The following is a 25,189-nucleotide window of genomic DNA, read 5'->3' as shown; positions in this document are numbered from 1 at the left end:
ATCATTATCCCATGTGAAAAAATTCCTTGGTGGCTGCAAAATCATTTGTGGTAGAGACTAGATTTGAACCTAAGTTTGAGTTGCAACTTATCCTTTTCCCCTAACAAGGGTTATAAATATTGCAAGGGGTAAAAATAGACTTGGGTTCTATGAAATTTTAGATCTAGTAGTAGGCCTATGGGTCATACAACCATTTAAAATTAAGGAATCCATAAAACTTTGTGTCCCGTTGTTGGTAACAACAATGAAGGAAAAATGAGGGGGGGAGCAATGAATCAGTTCTCACTAGATTAAACAGTTTGAGCACAATCTAATATTTCAATAAAATGAAACAAGAATAAAGATGAACACAATAACAACAACACACATAACACAAAGACACCAGAATATGTTGACATCAATGACAACAACATATGCTAGCAATAACAATATCCAACAATATCCTCCTTTGGCATTGATGACAACATGTGAATGTGAAAAACAACCAATGCAAAGGAATAAATCAATAGCCACAATCTCCAACAAACTCCCCCTAAGAACATGCACACAAAGCTCCAAAAGATAAGGTAGTTTTTTACATGATTCTCTCCCGCTTTGACAACAGTGCCAAAGATATGAGCAATTCATGCTTCTCTCCCCTTTATAAGAGAATCTCTCCCTATAATTAGGACAATCACTCCCCCTTAGGATAAATGCACAACTGAACACCTAAACCACACACTGACTACTCTGGCTAAGTAGCAACACCAACTCATCAATATAGATAAGAGGCTAAGATTCTAAAGCCCGCCAAATTGATGCATCTCAATGCATCTAGTTCTCATCAAGAGGAGCATAGACCCCTAACTTGTCTCTCAAGTAGACAAATGTATATGCACATAAAGGTTTAGTGAAAATATATGCAATTTGAACCTTTGAAGAGACATACTCCAATCAGACTTCTTCATCACTAACTTTGTCCCTCAAGAAATGATACCTAATTGATATATGCTTTATTTTAGAATGAAGTACCATATTCTTTGAAATATTAATAGTACTTGAATTATCAAAATATATGACAATAGGCTCCTCATTCACAACTCTAATATCTTTCAACATTTGCTTCACCAAAACTACCTGAGTACAGTTACTAGCAGCTAAAATGTATTCATCTTTAGCAGTAGATAGAGATGTATCATCTTGTTTATTATTGGACCATGAAATAAACTTCTTTCCCAAAAAGAAATCTTCATCAATAGTGCTCTTTCGGTCATCAACATCACCTGCCCAATCAACATTAGTATAAGCACACAATAGGAAATCATCATTCTTCGGATACCATAACCTATAGTCAATTGTTCCCTTCAAGTATCTAAAAAATGCTCTTCATAGAAGGAACATGAGTGTCTTTGGGATCAGCCTAAAACCTAGCACAAAGATAAAAAACATACATAATGTTTGGTCTAGTTTGAATTAAGTACAACAATCCACCAACCATAGATCTATACAAAGTTTGATTAACTTTCTAAGATTCATCATTCTGAGACAAGTTGGATGTAGTTACCATAGGAGTTCCAACAGGTTTGGAGTTATCTAGCCAAAACTACTTCAATAATTCCTTTGTATACATAGATTGAGAAATGAAAATGCCTTTGTCAATCTGTGAAATCTACAATCCTAAGAAGAATTTCATTTCACTTATCATAAACATCTCAAATTCCTTTTTCATATCATTAGCAAACTTCATACTCAAATCACCATCTCCTCCAAAGATAATCTCATCAACAAATACTTCAACAATCAAAATTTTATTTTTATCAACCTTAAAGTATAATTTACTATTAGTAGTACCTTTACAAAATCCCAACTTCATCAAATACTTATCTAATCTAGCATATGAGGCTCTGGGGAATTGCTTTAGTCCATACATCACTTTCTTCAATTTGCATACCATGTCTCCTTCGTCCGATAATAAAAAGCCATTTGGTTGCTCAATGTAGACTTCCTCTTCAAGATCACCATTCAAAAAGGTTGATTTAACATCCATCTGACATACCTTGAAATTCTTGTAAGTAGCTTATGCGAGGAGAAATCTAACAACTTCAATTCTAGCTACCAGAGAAAAAGTTTACTCATAATCAATTCCTTCCATCTATGAACATCCCTTACATACCAATCTTACTTTGTTTCTAACAATTTCACGAACTTCATTCAGTTTATTCTGGAACACCCACTTTGTGCCAATCACATTTTTTTTCTTTAGGTCTTGGAACAAGCTCCCATGTGTTATTCTTCTCAATCTAATTTAGTTATTCTTCCATTTAGTTTATCCCATTCTCATCTTTACATGCTTCTACAACATATTTAGACTCAATCTTTGAAATTAAACATATCTTTTCAGGAGTAATCCTTCTCCTATTCATCACACCTTTATTTTTATCACCAATAATCTAATATTCTAAATGATTCAATCTTACATACCTTAGAGTATTCTAATTGTTTTGATTCTCTGGCTCTTGAACTTCTTCACTAACAAGAACAATATACAGATTAAATATCTCTACTTGAACATATGTTTTAAGATTTCAGTTTGCACATGCTTTGAAATAATATATTGGCCATCAAATTCATATCTGCATGCTCTAATCCACTTTCCAAGACATTCATCTACCTTCACATTTGTACTTTCTACTATCTTTTTCAACCTCTTATTATAACACTAGTAGGTCTTGCGCTTAGTAGAATATCCCAAGAAGATTCCCTCATCACATCTTGCATCAAACTTCCCTATATCTTCATCTCTCTTGATATAACATTTGCTTCCAAAAAATCTAAAATATCAAACTATAGGAACATGACTAGACCACAACTCATAAGGAGTCTTATCGGAATCACCTTTAATATGCACCTGATTGAATGCATAAACAACAATGCTAAAAGCTTTGCTCCAAAAGGTTAGCACAACATTTCCTTCAATCAACATTGTCCTAGCATCACCCAAAATTATTTTTTTCTTCCTTTCAACAACTCCATTCTACTGAGGGGTTCTAGGAGCAGATAACTGTCTTCTAATTACATTCCTCTCACAAAATGAATCAAACTCACCAGATGTGAATTCTCTATTTGAATCCAAGAACACTGAGAAGGCGGGGGGAGAATTAGTGTTCTATTGGAAGGATTAATTTTAACCCTATTAAAACATGTAAACACCAATTGGTATATTGGTACATATAGAATTAAAATAACTAAAGCAACCAATAACCCAATCACACAAATGAATACCATAACATGAAGATTTATATGTGGAAAACCTCAAAGAGGAAAAACCACAGTGGGATTTGTGACCCACAATATCAATCCATTGACCATATGAAAGATATTACACAATATAGGGGCCTGCACTTGCAAGAAGGCTTATAGCCTACAACACACTGCTCAATCACAAATGGAGCCTCATTGACTACATACAAATCCAGACTACAATCTGGAGAAATGATTGAACTACAAAGATAGCATCTTCTATGCCTGAATACAGTTCCAAAGCTTTGTCTCTTCTAGTCTGAAACCCTTACCGGAATACCCCTTTACATAAATTCCTCACATACATGATCTCTCTCATATGTTTCACATCTCCCTTTTTATTTCCTTCCTTACATACATACATCTTTAAAAATGATCTAATCAATTGACCTATATACCCTTTAAAAATTATCATGCCCTATGTTGGCTTACAAAGATAATTACAACATGAATAAACATGTTATCTCAATAACATATATACATAAATATAAAAATCAATTTTCGATGTTGGATCTCCCAAACGATGTCGGCCTCCAATATTGATAACTTGATGAAGTCATGTTAGCCTGCAATGACGGTAACCAAAGATTTTCCTTCTAACCAGTGAAGTGTTTGTCGGTAATCAACTAGACCAAAATGTGAAAGCTGGAACAAGTTGCCATGTTTCCATCAATGAAAACATATTGAAACCAACCAATCGACTGTCAATTGCCAACAATCTCCCCCTTTAGCATTGATAGCAGCACTCATGTGAAAAATGGTTATGGTTTCATTTGTCGGTTTCATCGTGAGCCTACTCTCCATGAGCTGAATATCCATCAATACAAAATACTCCATACTTCCATAGTTTTCCATTTATATTCCCTCTAATGTATACAACTCCCTTTTCTTTTTCACATCTATGTCACTCCCCCTTTGACATGAATTCCATAAAAAATTACAAAAAGAATACCAAAAACCAGGATGAAGAATAAAAAATATTGTATAATGAATATCCCCAAAATACCTTACCGGAGCTGAATATATTTGAAAATTACCGGATAGGCCTTCTCCAAAAGCTCAAGATAGGTATCCCAACCAAATTTGAAATTATCAAAAATAGGTACAAGTCCATTTAGCATATGGGCAAGTGACTCTTTCTCATTAAGCTCTATCATTGTGGGCTTACCAACCACATCTATACACTCCTTCTTATGTACACTAAGTGAATCCAACCAGGGACTCACCAAACCTCTAAGACTTATGTCTCTCCTTATGATTTTATCTTTTTCCTTCTCAAGAGAACAAACTTGGACTTCCAAAACTAAAATTTGACCATATATAGATTTAGTTAATGAATTTAGTCCATCAAAAGAATTGCCTATACTTGCAATCTCCTCCTGAATATCCTTAATCTTTTTATCCACATCAATTGTAAGTAAACCTGTGTTACAACATACTCTATAGATATTTGTACACCACGTTAAAAAATTATCTATCAATTTTAAATTATCATTGATTTCCTTCCTTTTAGACTCAATCATTTGATCAAATGTAGATTTCTTTGCCTGTGTGAACCTCTCTAGTCCTTGCTGGTTTTATTTTTGCTGCAATGGTTGAAAATCCTTTGAAATGTTGATCTAGATGCTTTTGATAATGATCTAGAACAAGCTCAAAGTGATGAAATTGGAAAGTACCAAAAATTTAATTTTTGGGTATTTTCTACACATTAGTAAATCACATTTTCGGAGGTCTTTAGAGAGGAATTTGGGGTTTAAAGTATCGCTAGTCCTTGAACTCAATAAGCAAAAGAAAATCATGTTAAGAGGTTGAAATTAGTTCTCTTCAAGACCTTTCCAACTGTGTAAGCCTTTTCAAATTCCAAGTTGTGAGTTGGAAGTTATGACCCCGCCAAGTTGGGGTACCTAAATTCCTAGTTTTTTTGAAAATTTGTAATTTGTTTGTTATTTTATGTTTTCGTAGACTCTTACTTTTTAAATCTTTTGTATTCGAGAGACTAATGAAATTTTGTGTGATATTTAAAACTTAGTTATGGATAATGTTATGCGACTTTTGATGAATAATACTTGCAGGTTTCCGCTTACATAGTATTGTGATGGATTCATCATCAAATCCAACAAATCATTGGTATTAGAGATGGTATGCTCATGTATGTCACATCGTAAATGGTCTAGCTATCAGTGGTTGGGATTGGAAACACATAACCCATCAATTTATCTTCCCTTGAGGCATAATCATCCAAATATGGCAGACTCAAATGCAGATTCCATTACGGTTGTGATGGAAGAAGCCTTGAATAAGAACAGAGAAGAAATGATGAGGCAATTGTCACAGATTTTATAAAATCCCCAACAATCAAATGGAGGAAAATCATTCAATGCTCATACCCCTTTCAAGGTGAAGGTAAATTTTGATATTCTAAATTTCGAAGGTAAAATTGATGCAGACATTGTGGAGGATTGGATAACAAACCTAGAAAGATATTTTTTTGTGAATATCTTTTTGAATGTAGAAAAGATAACCTTTTCTCTCCTAAAAGATGAGGCACATGTGAAGCAATTGTGGGGAAAAAAATCAGTGCAAAGAATTTGGAGAATGGATTGAATGGAATAATAGATGACGATCACACATGAAATGAATTCGTTGAATTCATCAATGAGGAGTATTTCCCTAAAGATGCCTATGAAGAAAAATATATGGAGTGGCAATTACCATGGCAAAGGAATGACCAAACTGTACAAGATTATACCAATAAGTTTCATGCTTTATCAACAAAGCTTGATATTCAAGGTTTAGAGAAACACCGAGTTTTGAAATATCATAGTGGACTACATAGATACATTCAAACATAGATGTCTTTCTTGAATATTGAAACATTGGGGTCTACTTATAAATATGCTACAAAAATTGAGAAGAAGTTCAAGCAAAAGAGGAAGAAAGACTTCTTTACAAATAATAAATTTAGGGGGTAGAATAGAAACAAGTTTGCAGAAAAACAAGCAGCCACTAGTAAGTTTGTTTCTCAATCACCAGTATGGAGCATGGGAACAAAAAAGACACCTAAAGATATAGTTATGTGGTGTGATGTCCACAAAAGCTCTCTACATGATATAAATGACTGCAGGGCTGCAAAAACATTAATGATAGAAACACATGGTGTAGAACAAGAGGTTGGCATGTTTTCCACAGACTCTTTCAAATAGAAAAGTGGTGAAACAATTATTGAGGCACATCCTTATGCCATTATTTCCACTACAAAAATTATACACTAGGAAGATGAGGAGAATTTATTTCATTCACAGATGTGGGTGAATGGAAAGGCTTTACATTTAATAGTTCATAGTGGAAGTCAAAAGAATCCCATCTCTGTTGAAGCAGTAAAGAGACTGAACTTGTAGAAAAAACCTCATCCACAACCATACTCCATGGGCTAGGTGAGTCAAGGAAGGGACATCTAGGTGAACAAGCAGTGTTTTTAATCCTATTCCATCAAACCATTCAAAGATGAGATTGTTTGTGATGTATCACCATTGGACGTATGTGATGTACTTCTACGAAAACCATATATGTATCAATGACATGGTGTATATGAGTCAAGGCCACACAGTGTTATTGTCAGGGTGAATGAACAAATGTATTGGATTCCTAAGGTGAGCCCTGCAAAATTTTCTTCTTTAATTAGTGTAAAACAATGCAGACGTTTGATTACCCACACTATTGGAAAATGCACACTCCAATGAGAAATTGTAGGTGATTGAAGGTATTGTCATTGATGGCAACCTTGCAATCCTATGACACTGAAATCTACACCAGTAGATAGTTCACCGACAACAACAAATATGATTATCAGCACCCTGGCCGACATGATTTTGTTTATTGCATAATGTATTTAATTGTAATATCTTTTTTTAAGCCGACATGACATATTGTAAATTGGACTCATATAAGTATGAGATCTTGAGGATCATTTTGTAAGTAGAATATAGGACATGGATATGATGAGAGAATATTGAAGTAAGGTTTATGGTTATTGTAAGAGCTTAAACCGGTACTAAACTTGGCATAGAAAATTCTTTTTGTAGCAGTACATCACTTAAGATTTCTATAATCCACTTTTGTAAGTCAGTGTGACTTCCTTTTGTAATTGAGTAGTGAGCTCTAGGCAGTGAGCCTTCCTACATGTGCAGGCACCACATACTATAAGTAATATTAATTTATTGGCCACCGAGTGAAAATTGTGGGTCACAAATCCCACTGAGGTTTTTCCCACACCGGGTTTCCTTGCCAAAAATATTATGTTATGGTATGCTTTCTATGTTGTGTTTACTATTCTTATTTACTGCATTAATTCTTGTTTACTGATACATTGTTTTGGAATGCAATTTACTTAATAAGTTCAGAAAATACATTAACCGGTTAGATACTGATTCACCCCCCCCCCCTCTCAGTATCTATGGGAATCCTAACAATTGGTATCAGAGTTTGGTCCTCTATTTTCAAAAGCCTAACAGCTTGAGGGAGATTCTGACATCGGTACAGATGGAAAATTTGAGAAAGCAATTGGAAACAACTCTTTTAGATTATGATGTAGAAAAGTTGAAGAATATGAAACTTGAAGATGATCTGAAGACTGCACAAAAAATCATTCAAGGACTTCAAGAAAATATCACTATTGCTAGAAACAAAAGAAGAGAACTTTTTGAGAAGATGCAGAGTGATGATGGTGAAAAAGAAACTCTTAATGACCTTGTGAACAAGTTGAGACAGGAAAATAGTACTATGAGGAATGAGATGCAAGATATGACTATGAGGTTTTGTAAAGACATTGAAGACAAAAAGAAGAATGAATATGACTTCATTAGAAGACTAAATGATGCTAGAAATGAAAACACAAGACCCAGTCATGAAAATGATATGTTGAAGACAAATTTTATGCATACACAAAATGATAGAACTGAACTCTTGAGACAGAAGGGAATCTTGGAAAATGAGTTGGCTACTGCAAATCAACACAAAGACAAATCCAAGAAAAGTTCAGAGGAACTTGATAACATGCTGAAGAATTAGAAACTTGATGGAAATACTAATGGCCTTGGATTTGAAGTTCATGAAAGCTCTGGTACTGCAAACAATCATGATCGCAGTAAACCAGTAAGATAACCTAATGCTTACAAATTTAATGGGAAATTCTTTAATTGTAACAAGTATGGTAATAGAGAAAATTAGTGTAGATCTAGAAACTATTAGAACACTAATGCACACACAATGTTTTAAATGCAACAAAATTGGTAATAACTTAGAAAATTGCAGAATGAATGTAAGATTTTATGTTTGTGGAAGATGTGGACACTTATCTAATCAATGCAGAAAACATATTGGCATAGGATATGGAAAAGCTATTCAGAAAAATAATGTAACTTGTTATGCTTGTAACAAGATTGGACATATTGCAAAATTTAGAAGAAGTAAGGCATCACTGGCAAATAACAAAGGACCTAGTTTGAAAGGTAAAGAGAAGGTTGAAGAGGTAAAGCAAGAATTCTCAAAACAATGGATTAGAAAGTCAGATCAAAATGTTAATGAAGCTATTCCTTCACTGGTAGAACACAATATCACTCCACCGACAGGAGATTCTTCATCTAGTTGAAAAGAAATATTTTGGGGGTATAACAACAAATTGAAAAACATGCTAGTTTACCCTCGGTTGAAGGTAAGAAATTGAAATACTTCTTTACTGACAGATGTGTTAAGTTTTACTTAACCGACAAGCATTTAATGTGGTAGTTGAAGGAAATGACATTATAAAGAAAGTATTTTTGATTCTTTTTCATTCACCAAGCATTAAAACTTCCTTAGAGCGCAAAAAACCCAAGCGAAGGCATCCACATTGAGAAGTGAAGCAAATAATTCAAGCAATCAAACCGAAAGGAAGACTAAGGTATTTATACAATGGTTTCCTCCTCTGCACCTGAATTCATTGTAAACCCTATAGTAATTGAAGTGATTAAATGCCCTAGACCCATATTTAAAATCATTCCCAAAGTTGCGAAGCAAGATGATACCCTAGGAGCATTTTCTAAAATACCCAAAGGAGTTGTATATGCTAAAGACCCTAGGATTTACAAATATTGTCATATTAAAGAACTTGGTTGTGATGAGATTATGAACATGTATAGGACTGTAATATGTGATGATAATGGTAATGTAAAGCCGAAACATAAGATAATTGAAACTCTATGTTTTGTGGAGATACTTAGCATTCCTGATTTTCCCAAAGAAGTTATAAGGATTGTATCAAGTAGAGTTCATGGGGAGTTTTTTTGGCTAGATTACATCCATAAGATAACAAGAGAAGTAGTTAGGGCAGTGACAAGCTTACCTTCCACCGCTAGCAGACCTAATAAGACTAAAAAGGTTCCAAACGACACTCTAATGACCCTAACCGATGCAACCTATGACAAGAGATCCTTAAGTGTAAATGATGTAGAGGATATTAATGTAAGATTCATTAGTATGATTCTAGGATATAAAGCTACACATGCCAATAGATTAAACTTTATTTCTAGTTTATGTATCAAGAGTGCTTATGACATGGTAAATAGTAATGCAAAGATTGACATTAGTGAATGGTTAAAAGATGAACTAATTGACAATCTAAAGAAAATTAAGTGTCACAAGAAAGGCACATTCAAATTTGGTAACTTACTAGTATGTCTATTTCTATACATAACAAAGGAAGTTCCCGGTATAGGTAGAAAATAATTTGGCTTCAACATACCGGTAGGAAAACAACTTCTGGACATTCTTAATAGTATGAGAGATGAGAGGGAGAAGAATATAATTGAACACTTTCAGGCACTAAAGGCTAGAATGAAAACTAGGGAAAGACTATCTCAAGCCATAGTTGACAAATACCAAAAGGAGATATGTTTTGTTATAAAGAAGGATGAAGTCTGGATGGAGGCAGTGGTTCCAAGAATAGTTTGGGTTACAAAGATGGGTTATGAGGCAGATGAAAACATAATAGAAACATATGCAAAATCCCTTCTAGAAGCTCCTAAAGAACAAATAGAAGAAGTATTTAGAAATACAGAAACTATTGAAAACAAAATCCAATCACATAAATGAATAAAGAAAACATAACAAGCAATTAGAAAAGCAACAAGACAGGAAAAAGTAATCAAGGAAGATTTGTTGAATATTACTAGTATCAAGGAGAGAGACTTGGAAGGAATACAACTGGGAGCATGTCTTTCACCAGTTGCTACCTCCTCTAACAGTAAAATACCAGTAGAATTCAAAATGGTAGAAAGATAAAGAAAACCCTCATCGGTACCCTCACTTGCACCCAAGAGAGCTAGAAAGAAACAATAGGCAGTAAGGCCTCTGGCAAGAAAAATGACCCCAAGGAAGAAAAAGGAAAAAAAAATTATCCCTCCCTTAGACAATCTTCTACATGAGATAACTGAAGATGGTAATTTGTCAAATGTTAGCAAGTTGTATAAATCATTTTCAAATGAGGAAAAGGAAAGTATAGAAAATGATGTTATTTTACACTTAGAAATTTACAAGAAATTTTTGATAGAAGTTGTAGATGATCTACCAATTGACTTGTATAGGAGATTAGATGCAAAAAGGTTAGCAATTGTGGAACTAGACAAAAAGATTAAGATAGAAAGATTACTTGCAATTCACCTAGTAAGGTCAGCAGATGAAATTGATGAACTAATAAGTGAGGCTAACAGGACTGTATTTTCCACTGGTCACTAGCATGTAGCATTAATGGTTGGCAGAGTAAATGAGATATCTGAAAAAACAATAGACAAATGGGATATCTTCTTTGTGGAGATGGAAAAACAAGAAGAGCTTAAACAACCAAAGACTTTCAAATTCTATCAAAAGGATAAGAATAAAAGTAAAGGTAAGGTAGGTGGTCCTATGAGCATAAAGGTAACTAATAATTTTCCCCCACCTCCTTCTGATACTCCACCAATTGAGACCGTTGTTACACCATCGGTAACATATAATGTTGAGAGTATGGAGACAAAACATGAAGACATCAATCCCGATTCAAAGGTGTTGTATACCATGAATACTAACATGCAAGAAGTAAACATTGTGGTTGATAAGGAAACTACTGAGAAGAAAGAAGTGGCAACTGAGCCATCAGCAGGAAACATTGCAGTTGACACAAATGTTGAGGATATAGTTGGAAATATTGAGATTGGGATTGAAACATATACTAAACAATCAACAGATCCCCTGGATACTGGAAAGACAGATACCACTGATATACACATTGAAAAACCTATTGAGTAACTAACCACTAATAACACAATAAAAACTGTTGAGATAACGGTAGTAGACAGTTCAGAGGTACATACAGAGAAACCAGTAGATAACACTGAGACACAATCAGAGAAACTGGTAGTGGAAAGCTCAAGGAAACAGACAGAGGTACACATTGAGAAACCTGAAGAGAAAAAGGTTGAGGTAAAGGTTCTAATAGAGACAGTGCTATTGGCAACAACTGAGAAACCCAAACCTTTGCTAGTAGAGATGCAGACTCAAACTGACCTACCAGAGGTCACCATAGGCAAAGAAGTCACTCACACCAATGGATTGCAAATTGTTAAGTCAGTCAGATAGTCATCTTGTTCCTCCTTAATTGAATTCAAACCAACCAATGTAACTGAGGTATTGTTGGACTCAATCAAAAAAATAACAGATTGCAATGCACTTGCATACAAGGCAATTGATGATACCATTCCAAATTTGAAATTGATTGTACCCAAGTGCAATGTAGAAAATAAAGATTCTTTGAGCCAATAAGACACATTGTCTAAGTATATAACTGACAATCTACTAATAGTTGATCAAATCAATGAAGAGACCTTTAGTGAGAAAATGAATAAAGAAAAGGAAAAATTCTTTGAAGAGTCAATAAAGAAGTGTAAGGAACACATTGACACATTATTATCGGCACTAGGAAAGACAATAATGGACTTCAAGAAGTTGTACAGGGATTCATGCAAGACCAACAAAGTACAAAAGGAAATAAATGATATTGCTGATAATCTCATAGGTTCATTAGACCCCATATCAGTCATAGAGAAGGAAATTGTAGGATTTGAAGAGAAAATTGAAAAATTTGAAAAAGATAAGGAGAGAATAAAATACAAGGCAAAGGAACTTAAATGTAGACTAGGTCTGAAACTTGACATCCTGATCTCTTTGAGAAAAGAGATATCAGAGTCCTTGTCTAGGACTTAATACACTAGAAGAGAAAATGCACATACTCACCGGTACCATCCATTGGATAGAAGAAACTTTGAAGGATAGTGAGAGGTTCCCTAACAACTTGAATTTTGCACTAGCAGATCTATATCAGATTGTAACACACCGGTTACAAGGATCCAGCTGAGAAATACACTCGGTTGACATTTTTGACAACCTTTGTCATTGATGTCAAAGGGGTAGTAGTGGAGATGAGAAAAATGATAACAAAAGAGATCATCTTCTTAGGGGGAGCACACAATTTTGGAGTAGACAATTTTGGAAAAGACAATTTTGGAGCACATAGTTTTGGTAAAATTTTTGGACAACACATTTTGGATACAATTTTGAGTTTTTCTCATGAGTGTTGCCATCAATGGAAAAGAGGGAGATTGTTGGAAAATGCACACTCCAATGAGAAATTGTTGGTGATTGAAGGTATTGTCATTGATGGCAACCTTGCAATCCTATGACATTGGTAGACACCTACACTAGTAGATAGTTCACCAACAGTGACAAAGATGATTACCGACAACCTGGCCGATAGGATTTTGTTTATTGCATAATGTATTTAATTGTAATATCTTTTTGTAAGCCGACATGGCATATTATAAATAAGACTCATATAAGTATGAGATCTTGAGGATCGTTTTGTAAGTAGAATATAAGACATGGATATGATGAGTGAATATTGTAGTAAGGTTTATGGTTATTGTAAGAGTTTAAACTGGTATTGATCCTCCCATAGTAGATTCTTTTTGTAGCAGTACATCACTTTGGATTTCTATAATCCAATTTTGTAAGTCAGTGAGACTTTCTTTTGTAATTGAGCAGTGAGCTCTAGGCAGTGAGCCTTCTTGTACGTGCAGGCACCACGCACTATAAGTAATATTCATTTATTGGCCAGTGAGTGAATATTGTGGGTCACAAATCCCACCGAGGTTTTTCCCACAATGGGTTTCCTCACTAAAAATATTGTGTCATGGTGTGCTTTCTATGTTGTGTTTACTGTTCTTATTTACTGCATTAATTCTTGTTTACCAGTACACTATTTTGAAATGCAGTTTGCTTAATAAGTTTAGAAAATCCATTAACCAGTTAGATACTGATTCACCCCCCCTCTCAGTATCTTTGGGAATCCTAACACACACTAGCACTTTTGTATTGTTGATGATACACCCTCAAGGGGATAACAAAATCATAGGCAACAATAACACCAGAACTGTAACCAACTCTACTCAACAGAAACAAATGGACTCAATATTGAAAAAATATTAGAACATATTTAATTCACCAATAGGGGTTCCTGAGCACTTTTAAGTGAAGCATCCCATTGATATTATTCCAAGGACACCCTTGCCAAATGGGCCAATGTACAGGAGGTCAGTTTTACAAAATGAAGAAATCAAACGCTAAATTGAGGAGCTTATCCAAAAGGGCCATATTTGGCCAAGTGCATCTAGTCCAATTGTTTTAGTTAAGAAGAAAGATGTTTCATGTAGGCTATGCATTGACTACCATTCTTTAAACAAGATCACCATGAAGATGTAGATGTTTCATGTAGGCTATGCATTGACTACCATTCACCAAAATTGATTTGAATTTTGGGTACCACCAAGTACCAATTGATCATGTAGATGTTTGGAAGACTTCTTTCAAGTCTAGAGAAGGGTTGTTTGAATGCTTGGTGATGCCTTTTGGGATAACTAATGCCCCAGCCACTTTCATGAGGATGATGAATGATGTTCTATGACCTTTCACCGATTCTTTTGTGGTGGTCTACCTAGATGACTGTAGCGTCGTAAATTGTACGCACTTGCTAGGGTGGTACAATTTCACACCTAGTTTAGCACCCGCCTTGGCGCATTTTGCATTTTGCATTGCATTTCCCCTTTAGCACTTAATTAATTAAATTAATTAGGTCTAAGGTTCTATTTTATCATCTCCCATATCATAAAGTTGGGCCCTTTCATTAAAGTGTGCCCTTTTCATTTTATTCCTCCTATACATCATTTAATCAAAAACCCTAATTAGGTCCTATTTCGAACTTGGGGGCTTGATTTCAGGGGTCAAAACATCTCAAAATCACCTGTAACTTCGGGATTCTCTCTAAAATCATCATATCCGACGGCCCTAAAAATTTGGTGAAAAGTTGTCGGGACCATGGCGCTCGGAGTGCACATGGTCCCGGACATTTTTCCTGAAATTTTAGGAGCACGATCCAATCATAAAATAAAGCTTAACCCCAAGAAATTGGCAGGAGATTCAATCTCTACGTCGGCCAAAAGTTGAAATTAAGACCTAGGGTTTCATATATAAGAGCTCTCTTTCTTCATTTGAAAGGATCCGATTTTTGTTTTCAGGGACCTTCTATGCAGTGAAAGAGCAGATCTTTGAAGACTTCAACAACATTCAACATCCATCTATCAAGCATTTATCAATTTCATTCATCCATTTAGGGCTTTCAAGACATTGAAGAGCAATAGGAGATTACCGACTGAAGATTGGCTTGTACCCCTCCCTTGGGGTTGGGTATGATTTCATGTTGTTTTCATGTCTTTGCATAAACTTCAACATATCACTTATTCATGCTTTATATCACTTTTCATCTTGATTTGGAGCATTTACATTATCATTTACAAGCAATTAGGGTTTACTTTCTAGGTTGCTCTAGTTTGCTTACTTGCATTTTAGGATCTTGCACACACACAAGGTCTGCACACACTACTTTTACAATACAACTTGGCTATTCGTGGAGGTGGAAATCACCAAAGCGGGGGTTTGACTAAGGCAAAACCCTATATAGCCACCCACCACACCTTTTCAGATATAAGTGCAGGTTTCAGAATTTGGACGACACCGCAAGTTGTAGATCCGGGAAAAGCAGGCCGAGACAACACTCCACACCAAGTTTCAGAGAAAAAGACCAGGATAGGGGTGTGGGGCGCCCTGGTCCTACCAAGACAAGGGCGCTGGGCACCCTGGTCCCTAGGATAGGGGTGCTGGGCACCCTGGTCCTCCTGACAGACAGTAGTTTTTAGCATTTCTGACAGTTTTCCAGGTTGCAAAACAACAGTTTTTGGAGCAGTTTCAGGGGCAGAATCAAGATAGTGGCGCCCGCTCCCCCGTCCCAAACATTTTTGCTCAGATTTTAACACTGGGTATGCATTTGCATTCTTTCCTTGTCCTTGTTTTTACAGCTTTCCATTGTTTAAGTTCAATTCTGCAATCTTGTTATTAGTTCATACTTGCACTTTGGGGTTAGGGATTGAACTTGCATCATTTTATCTTTCAATTGCAACAAAGGAATAGAAATCCTAATAGGTATCCCGTGGCTCTCTCTTCCACAAAAAGAAGTAGCCAATTGTGTGATACCTCTAGGCTCTTTCGTATTCCACAAATGTGTGATTGAAAGTGAGATTAGGGCATGTTTGCTTAGTGTCTCTAATTCTGATTTATTTTTCAAAATTGAGTGTTTACAAGTTTTAATTTCTTGCAAGATTCAAAAATTTAGAGGAAATTTTTGCTAAAACCCTAATTTTTCAATTCAAAGTTGAACTTGTGGATAGCTTAATTGGGATTAATAGTTTCAAATCTGATTTAGGAACTCATTTGAATCATAAATTTCATTGTCTAAATCTACATTCTAAGTGCTTGCATTAAACATTTCCTTCTATTTTGCATGTGATATCATTTGAAAGAGGAAAATTGATGTCATGATGCATTCATCTCATAGATGTGATAATGGGTTAGCTTCCCTTGTTTCAATTTTTCCTTCTTCTAAAGAACCTCCCCCCATCTATAACAACATTTTAGTGCCTAAAAGAGTTGCTACCAATCCCTTTGAGACTCTTCCATGTTCTAAGGATGAAGACTTTAAGAGTGATCTTGACAATTCTCCTAAAATGTGCCCTTCCTATTTAGCTATCCTAGAGGAAGAGAATGATATCATAAACACCTTTCTTAATGTTACTTCACCTTCCCTACATGATGCCTCTCTAAGTGAAAAGGTATTGATGGACATTGACTTATTTTCTCCTAAAGTTGGTCCTTCCAATGGGGGCATGTTAGTGCAACAAGAGGTTATGAACACTTCTTTCAAAGATCTCCTTCCTAAGAATGAATCTTTGGAGAAATATGTTCATGTTCCTCCTAAAAAACACTCCCTTCATGAGGATCCTTTTGTGCAAGAAGATGACATTATCCCTACATTTCCTAGCAATGGCATTTCCTTTTCCAACAAAATTCCCACTAGAGATGATGAATTAATGATAAATGCTTACCCTTCTCCTAAAGTTTGTCTTACCCATAAGCATCCCTTAGAGAAAGAAGATGAAATAATAAGCAATTTCCTTAATTCTTTCTTCCCTTAAGATCATATTGAACATATTTTGAGGAAAGAGGATGAGTTTAACACATCTATTGATGCTCTCCCTCCTAAGGATGAGGAATTAATAAACAATGTTATCTCCTCTCCCGAAATTGACAATACTTCAAACATTCCTTTCAACAACCTCACTATTTGGGATGAACCATTAGAAGAAGGTATAGATTATTCTCTACCCCTAGCCAAAGGGGACGAAATAAAGATGGAAAACTCCCTTGATAGTTTCTCACCTTCCTTGAATCTCAATTATTCTCCCTCTAAAAATAAAGCATCTCCCTCTCCTCAACTTGGTTCTACTCATAAGGAAACCCTAGCTCAAAGCAAGATGGTTAACATCTCTTTCAAAGATTTCCCTCTCAAAAGTGAGACTTTAGAGAGTAATGTTGATCCTTCTCCTAGAGAGTTTATTCCCCATGTAGATCCTTTGATGATAGAGGATGATATGACCTTTCCTAGTATTACTTTTCCTACTAGAACATCAATGCCTATCCCTTGTCTCTCTCCTAAAATTGATTTGATCCGTGATAAGATTTTAGTGCAAGAGAAGACTATCAATAATTCTTCCAACACTTATTTTCATTCCTCTAAACCATCCTCAATCAATTTGATACATGTGAATGAGACACCTAACAAACCTCTCTTCACTGTCCAAGGTGCTTGTCCTTCTCAAAATTCTCAACCTTTAAATAAGCCTATCTTAGTGGTTCAAGGTGGTTATGCTAATGATTCTTTTTGCACTCCTAAGAAACCTATTATTACTGTGCAAGGAGGTTACTCTACTAAGATCCCTTATGAGTATGCTAAGCAATTAACTAGAGAGAGTTATCATGCGGTTGCCCATACTTATAACACAAGAAACAATAGGCAACCTAATCCTCCTCTAGTTATCCCCACTTCGCTTCCTCCTTCCCGACCTATTCTTCCTCAAGCTCCTCGTATTTCACAAATTCTTAGTAAGGACTATGATCTTATAGAACAACTTAAAGCTACCCCTGCTAAGATATCCCTTTGGGATTTGATCCAAACTTCTTCCGCTCATCATGGAATGTTACAAGATGCCTTGAAAGATTTGAATGTTCCTCCACCTAATACATCTAGTAATATAGTGTCTTTGGTTAACTCTGTGATGAATCCTAAAGCTCAAATTGTGTTCACACAAGATGAGTTGCCTACTAGTGAAATTCAACATCAATATGATCCCTTGATGATTGTGGTTATCATAAATGACACTGCTATAAGATGAACACTGGTAGATAATGGTTCTGGCCTTAATGTGTGTAGCATTAATCTATTGCATAAGATGAATGTGGATACATCTCTTATTGAGCTTGACTCTCGTCCCATTCGAGGCTTTGATAATGTGGCTAAGTCTTCATTAGGTATTATCACCTTACCCGTCACAGTGGGACTTGTTACTTTGCCTACTCCTATTCATGTTATGTCGGGAAATCTAACATACAACTTGTTATTAGGGAGACCTTGGATTCACAGTATGCAAGCTGTCCCCTCTACATTGCATAGACAAGTTAAATTTATTTATAACAATAAGACATATACCTTGATAGGTGATACTAATTTTCAAGCTTGTTTGCAAACATCTACTTCCAAAGGGAGTTCTTCTAAGCCTTCCTCTTCTAGTGATGACTCATTAAGCAAGATACCTATGGATGAATCATCACCCTCTGATAATCAAAATTCTTTGGATGAGTCTAAAGCTCCTGAAGAAGATCCTTCTCGACTTGAGTCTACACATGAAAAGGCTTTTGATCCTGAGAAGGTTCTCATAGAAGACGATTGGGGATCTCTTGACTTTAATCCCACCTTTGTAGGTGAGTATAGGGTTCCTTCTAGAGAGCTTAAAGTTAAATTAGTCTTACTTGAACCTATGAGCAATAATTTTATGGCCGCTTCTCAAACTTCTTCTCCTCACACCTCTAATTCTGAAGAATTTGATTCTTTGTCTTATGAAAAACCACCTTTTCTTTCTGAAATGGCTAATCGTTATGGTCGTGGTTTTCGCATTTTAGCTAAGAGTGGCTATAGTGGAAATGGTTGTGGCACAAATGAACAAGGAATTAAAGTTCCTTTAGAACATAACATGCATGAATATTCATTTGGACTTGGATATAATCTTTCTAAGCCCACCAAAGCATCTAAAAGACCATCTCTCAATGTGAATGCTATATTTAGTAGTGATGATGATCTCACTTCAACTAAATCATCTTCTACTTCTATCAACTCTCATTCCCCTCATAAGGAAATCTTGGCGATGAACAAATCCCTTTATGAATCCCCTCAAATTTCTAAATCTACTTATGAATCTTTATCTCCTATTCATCATAAAGTCCTTTCCCCCAGGGATAAGGCTCTAATAAGTTACACTCATCCCTCTTCTAATATTTCTTGTTCAATTTTTATCACTTTATACATGTTTTTGATCTCACTTATAGTTGAGCATTCAGCATGTCATATTCAAATACCTCATTCAATCTATCATGTCTTTAAATAACATTAATGGCTATTATGTTGCTCATCATTATGTGACATTGGTAGTTCATAATAAAATTCTACATTCTTTAACACACCATACTTAGTTATTTCATCTACTAATTTTTCACAAGTCTTAGGTGGGATAGTAATTACATTACTGGTGACAAGTGCTAGATCAATGTCATCCATCTTCTTCCTTCTTCCAATATCGGATGGGGCAAAAGGTGTTTCTTTTGGAGCTTGTTTTTGTGCCGGTATCTTGAATGTAACTTTCTTAACCAGTTGCTTTCTTGTTTCTACTTTAGTCTCTTCAGGTTTCTTCATCAATACCCTCTTAAATGCTAAGGGTGTGTCATCTTTAGATGCAAATTTTGTTGCACACTCAATGAATATTTTTGGTTCTTTCCTCTTCCTACCTTTCTCTGGAACAATATCAATCAATACTTTAATGTCTAGTGAAACTTTTTCAACAATTTACTTTCCTTACTTTCCTACTTTTGTCTCTTCTTCCGGTTGAACTCAGTTTCAACCTCTTGCTTCTTCTACTTTTTAGTACTATAGGGTTTCTCAGCTTCATCAATAGGTGCATCAATCAACATCTTTGCATAAGCATCTAGAATTTGTGTATCAACTTTATAACCCATCTCCTCAATCCAGATCTTTTGGGGTTTGACTGCTTCCATGAGTGTTTCATGTTTCTTGACCATAAAACATATGTCAATTGAATATTTCTGAATAATGTGCTTGGGAACCCTCATCCTAGAATTCATATCCTTTTGTAATGCCTTGAAGTAACTCCATACTTTGTCATCTCTTTGATTGCCCAATGAAGCAATAGATTGTTTCAGCTACCTCCCTACCAGGATATCAAATGCCTATTATCTCTTTCCCAAAACTAGGAGTTTCATTGATGAAAAAATCACCAAACAAACAATAAGATTCTCATACCGAAATGTCTCATTCTTTTCTCCTTTGATTTTCATTAGGTTAATTAACAACTCATCTAACATTCAAGCACAAAGATCTAATTTCTCATTTTCTCTCATCATCTTATGTGTTGCATAAATAAAAGAGCTAGAAACATAATTCAGATAGTTTGATTGAGTTACCTTATATCCAATAATAATGCTTTCAAATCTGATATCTCTATTGGTGATAGTGATAATCCTCATTAATTGCCTATTCTAAGTTGCACCGGTGATTTTGTTGACATGATCATTAGAAACCTTCTTCTCTAGATGCTTCCCAACCTCTGGTAAACCGATGATTTCCTTGATGGTATCCTTTGAGATCTTATATGGTCTATCCAACCAGATAAACTCTCCATGCACTCTACTCAAAACATACCTAACAATTTCATCTTCAAATTCTAAAATATCCAGAATGCTGGTAAACCCTAGATCCTCAATATGCTTGTACTGGGACTTAATCTTTCCAGAATATCCCATTATCTTGCTCATATAAATGCTCTTAATATCATTATTTCCCAAATCCTCAATGTGGCACCGAATGGAAGCTCTAACATCTTCAACATATATAACTCCTTTTGGAACAAGGGAAAATGCGCCAACCAAATCATCCAAGGTGGCTATATGTGGACATTGTTTGAAAATCAGCCTCGGATGGTCCTTAGTCTCAACAACAGTCAGATTTGCAACAAATATAGGTACAAATGATGATATTTATTCCATGATTGTAGATAAATACCAGTGAATCGTTGTCGGTGAAAGACCCTAAAGACCTCTTCCAATCACTGGTGAAATTGCTAAAGATGATATTTGATCACACTGAATCACCTTAGACTTGCTCTGAATCTCTCTTAATCATTTTGAAAGTCAGGTGATAAAAAATGAAGTAGATTCAACCTTTTACCTTCCAAGAAAAACTCTATTCTGTCATTGATATAAATGACTTCTAGTGAAAGATATCAGATCTTTGTTAAACATCTCTATGCTAGATAAGCATATTCAATGTCTCGAACATCTTCCTGAACTTCTTCCAGGGGCATATGCAGAATCTTCATGAATTTTTCCTTCCCCTAAGGCATCTACCTTAGTTATGATGGTATGATGAAAGAATAAGAATCTGGCCAACTACTGAGAGGGGGGTGAAATAGTAGATAGAAAAACTGATACAAACTTCACCAATCCCAAAATCAATCTCTCAAAGTAAACTTAGAACTATCAAAGTTATATCACTGTCAAGATAAAAACTCTCAAGATAAACCAATTGACTATTACAACAAATTAATAATAAACAACTTCAAAATTAGAAACATCCAAATGCTTTTACATATGTTAGTTCAACTTTATTTCACAATGTTTTCGTTTATCATGACTTATTAAAGTGGACTAAGTAGTTAAGCAAATCAACCATAAGAACATAACTACCAAAAATTCACCACTTGACACAATATTCTTGACATGGAAACCCAAATGGGAAAAACCATGGTGAGATGAAACTCACAAGATTGCTATCTAAACTCTTCTCAAGTTTGCCTTGTTAGGAGCCTAGTCTGTTAAAGCATTACAAAAGTCCTATTAAGAACACATCCTGTTAGGAACCACCCAATTAAGGGATTGACTATAATGCCTTGTTAGAAACAATACCCTATAAGGACTAACCTCAGTAGAGGACTTGAAAATCTGAGCTAATGGATCACCTGGTTAGAGGATTTGAATAACACCAAACTTGTTAGAGCTTATTCAGTTAAGGGATTTCAATTTTGCTGTAATTGTTAGAAAACAACAAGAGTTTGCTGATCTATTTGAATAGAACTACACTTGCTTGTTCAAATCTTTTTCATACTCCTACCTGCCTTTACTCAAACTACAGATACATCATCCAGTTCAACAACCACACACACAACTAAACTTTTTCCAACTCTTAAACTAAACAGCTCATCTACCTTATAAATAAATCAATTAGGTCAGTAACACAACAAAAATCTAATTCTCTCATAGAGATTACAAATAGGTCAGTTCAAGTGTGACGATTGGATTACATAGCAATCTCTGCACATCAATCAAGAAAACCTCAACCGCTCTTTGATCACCGCTTCATCAAACTCAGTAACTCTTCACACACTTTGCATTACATGCAATATACTTTCTCATTCCCTAGACAAAAACCGTTTCATCAACGCACCAAAATCACTTGAAATTTTCTTCATACAATAATAATATATGTCATAATCATTACTGCTCATCATCAGATCATAAACCAATATAACCAATTCACCAAACTTAATCAGTTAGGGTTTATCAAAACAATAGGTAGGGTTTACTGGTTCAACTCTCTAATACATAGCAATACCAGTTCACTCCACAAACTTACCTATCGGTTATAGTTTCCTTCATTTAGCTCTTCCTACCGGTTACAAAACAATATTACAACAATATCAACAATATCATTACCGATTAATTGACATCAATGACAACATAACATATCATTAATACAATCTTCATGCAAATGCCAACAATCTCCCCACTAGGAATTGATGACAATATAAATATCAATACCATTGATTGTTGTGAGCTATGATTGTGAATATGAATTTTGGTTTACATTACCAAGTATTCACCTTGTCTATAGCTTGTATTCCTTCTCTCTGTCAATCATACAAATCACATAGTTCTTCTCCCCCTTTGACAACAATGCCAAATCGAAAGTAAAACATGTACTGTTAAATTTCACTATTCAGCATCAACAACCTGCAAACTTGATGCTCCCCCTATGCAATACCTCCACTTCTACACCAATCATACTACAAAATTCTCCAAGTAGCTTTGGGACTGATGTAATCTACATCATGCTCAACTGACCTCATGAAGGGGTACAACCCCTAGTTGACTTCTAAGATACTCAAAAGTAGTCTTAGGAAGAGGTTTAGTAAAGATATTTGCAAGTTTCTCCTTGGTAGAAACATGCTCCAAGATCACATCTTTACTTTGCAATTTTTCCCTTAAGAAATTATACTTCAATTCAATATGCTTGGTTCATACGTGCAAAATAGGTTTCTCAGAAATATTCACGGCACTTGTATTATCACATAAGATTTTTACATGTTCTGAAATGTTCATCTTAAAACCTTCCAAAATGTGCCTCATCCAGATAGCCTAGGACAATTCATGTAAGCAACAACATACTCAGCTTTAGAAGTAGATTATGATGTACAACTCTCCTTCTTAATACTCCATGAAACAAGTCTTCCTCTAAGAAAATATGCTCCACCAGTTGTTCTTTTCTTGTCATTGACATTTCCTGCCCAATCCTCATCTGTGTACACCTTCAAGTCAAAGTTCCCTCCATATGGATATCATAATTTATAGTCAACAGTACCTTTTAAATATCTAAAAATCCTCTTAGTTAATATGAAATATGTTTCCTTAGAATTCTTCTAGAATCTAGCAATTAGGCCAATTGCGTGAGCTATATCCAGTCTGCTGTGAACAACATAGTGCAATTTTCCAATCATTGACATGTATTCCTTCTCATCAACAGATGTGGATTTATCTTCCTTAGACAACTTACAACCTATAACCATTGGTGTCTCAACTGGTTTACAGTCACTCATACCAAATGTCTTCAAGACCTCTTTCACATACGTCGACTGTGTGATGAAAACACCATTCTTCATTTGTTGAATTTGCAAGCCTATGAAAATTTTTATTTCTCCCACTAGAGATATTTCAAAATCATTTTTCATTTCATCTGCAAAATCATTTCTCATATCATCATTACCTCCAAATATGATATCATCTACAAATACTTCATTGACTAGTATTTTATCTCCTTCATATTTGAGATGTATGTTCCTATCTTCACTAGTTCCCAGAAACCTATCTTCATCAAATGTGTATGAAGCTTTTCATACCATGCTCTCGGTGCCTTCTTTAATCCATATAAATCCTTATTCAATCTGCATACCATGTCTTTCTCACCAGTCAAAGCATAACCATCTAGTTGCTCAATGTATACTTCTTCTAGTATCCCATTCAAAACATTGACTTAACATTCTTCTGGTATACCTTAAATTTCTTATGTGCTGCAAATGCAAGTAAAGTTCTGACACCTTCCAGTCTTGCCACTAGTGCAAAAGTGTCACCATAATATTCTCCTTCCTCTTGTGCATAACCTTTGTAAACCAACATAGATTTGTTGTGAACTACAACACCATCTTCATTCAACTTGTTCCTGAATACCCACTTAGTACCTATCACATTTTTATTTATCAGCTAGGGTACCAGGTTCCATGTGTTGTTATTCTCAATTTGATATAATTCCTCTTCTATATCTTTAACCCAATGATCATCACCAAATGCTTCCTTAGTAGTTCTTGGTTCAATAATGGAGATCATGCAAGAATTCTCTTTGATTCTTCTTCTAGTTAGTACTCAAGTATCCTTATCTCCAATAATCTATTAAGGATTGTGATTGAGTCTCAAATATCTAGGAATAACATGATCATTATCTTCAAGTTCATCTTCTTCATTATCATCATCTTCTTCTGAATTTAACTGTTCTGGTTGAATTGGTACATCAGTTTTTGCTTTACTGGTTTCAGATTTCATAGTTTCTAGTTTGAAAAACAAAATGCAAGGATCTTCATCCTTTTTATCCAAACTGGTTTCCTCTAAGACTTCAGGATATTCATCCACTCGAATATTAGCACTCTCAATAATTCTCTATGTCTGGTTGTTAAAACACTTGTAGGCCTTACTCTTGGTGGAATAACCAACAAATATACCTTCACAC

Source organism: Cryptomeria japonica, chromosome 9 (genome assembly GCF_030272615.1).
Source record: "Cryptomeria japonica chromosome 9, Sugi_1.0, whole genome shotgun sequence".
NCBI classification, from domain to species: Eukaryota; Viridiplantae; Streptophyta; class Pinopsida; order Cupressales; family Cupressaceae; genus Cryptomeria; species Cryptomeria japonica.
Note: the sequence above shows the minus strand (reverse complement) of the source record.